The sequence below is a fragment of the Solanum pennellii genome, chromosome 10 (assembly GCF_001406875.1).
Source record: "Solanum pennellii chromosome 10, SPENNV200".
NCBI lineage: Eukaryota > Viridiplantae > Streptophyta > Magnoliopsida > Solanales > Solanaceae > Solanum > Solanum pennellii.
The window spans coordinates 58,499,291-58,501,320 of NC_028646.1; positions in this window are offsets into that span (position 1 = coordinate 58,499,291).

Consider the following 2,030-nt stretch of genomic DNA (forward strand, 5'->3'; position numbering starts at 1 on the left):
CCTTCATAAATAAAAATCCACCACTGTATATTTTTTTACTTTTTTAGAGGGATCTATATCATGGTAGTCGAAGTTGCAGAAGTGTGTTGCACTATCTACAACTGAAGCTGAATATATTGCGGCTACTGAAGCCGGCAAGGAGATGATATGGCTAAAGTAATTTCTTCAAGAGCTTGGTTTGAATTAGATGGAGTATATTATCTATTGTGACAGCCAGAGTGCAATAGACTTGAGTATGAACTCCATGTACCATGCAAGAACAAAACACATTGACGTCAAATATCGTTGGATTCGTGAGGAAGTGGAGAGTGAATCATTTCACGTCTGAAAATCCTGCAGATATGTTGACCAAGACGATACCGAAAGACAAGTTCGAGTTATGCAAAGAACTTTTGGGTATGAGCTCTCTCTAAAAAGGATGAAGATACCTCTTTCTAGTGAATGGGACTGGAGGGGAAGATTTGTGGGGTTCCAGCCCCATATTAATTGTCAAAGTCTTAATTTGGTACAACAAAATACTAACTAAATCTAACAAGATAACTATTTAAGTTGCAAAGTTTGAAACTTAAGTATTTTCATGATGTCATTGGTGACATCATTAGTTGTAAATTTCTTCTATAAATAGAGCATTCTTGCTCATTAGTAGAACACACCAAGTTAGACAAAACCATTTTGAGAGAAAAATGAGGTATTGCATAGACTATAGAAGAAAAATAGTCTGTGAAGAAAAATAGTGTCTGAGCGATATTTTAGTAAGGTGGAAATCAAAACATGTTATTCCTTTTGAGTGTCTAGTAGTCATTTTGAGTATTGTATTCGTGACTACACAGTGTAAAAACTTCCTTACTATAGTAATATCAGTTTTTTCTCTTGGCCCGTGGTTTATTCCCTTATTCAAAAGGGTTTTTATGTAAAATTCTTGATGTTGTTATTTTTCCATTTTATTTCCCTTACTTTTACCATATATATTGTTGTGGTTATCCGCATTTTTCCCAACAGAAACCTGCATTGATATTGTGTTGGATGTTAGGGTAGAGAAAACCACACTAAACATAGGTTATGTACCTAATGAAGGAAAGGTGTCCGATGTATTTCTAAGTAAGTTGCAGATTCAGAAGACGATTAGGCAAATGCCTACAGTGAATCTAGATAGGCCAAAGTAGTAGCCAAAGAATTGGAGATTTGAAACAAAAGTTCGTACCACTAGCGCCACTTCAGAAGTTATTGCCAGACACTATATTGAGTTGATGCCCGGGGGTAAATTTAGATAAAGAAATGAGGTATTTCCTGAAAACAAATGGCAAGTGCAAGAAAGAAAAACTATTATTAATGGTGATGTTGATACACCACCTAAGGGGAAAAAATAGAAAAAGAGTGGCTTGGAGAAGAAAAAAAAAGTAGATCTTTTGACTTTGATTATGAGACTCTGCCTAGAATATGTGTTGGGTTTTATGGATAGTTGTGCAGATACTTGAGAACCTGCTTGTAATGGTAACATAGCTCCTGGAGACCAAAACAAGAATAGGGATATTGTCTTCTCAGAGTACATCACCATTGTAGGTGAGAAACACAAATAGCTAGACTAGATAGTTTGTCAAGTTCCAATTGAATTGGACTCATTTTATTTTGGTATAGAAACAAAATAGGAAAAAAATTCTCCATCTAAATTATGTTCATGATATAATATTATATATTGTCAATGCCTTTGAACGTTTATTTTATGTTTCAAGTAGTGATTTCAAATGAACGGGTTGAAAATGGGTAAACATAAAATGGGTAATCATTCAACCCGCCCATATTTGATATGGGTAAAAATGAGTTGGGTAATAAATGGGTTGGGTAAAATACTAGTTTACCCACATTTTATCCATATTTCATTAATAAATAGTTCTTTACTTAAGAATTCAATATGGAGAAAATATTTTAGTCTTTTTTTTAGATAAAATCTATTGAAAATGCTTCATTTAGTTTTATTTTGTTATAAAAGTAAAAAATAAACTTTAAAAAAAATTCGGGATTTGGGGGGGGGG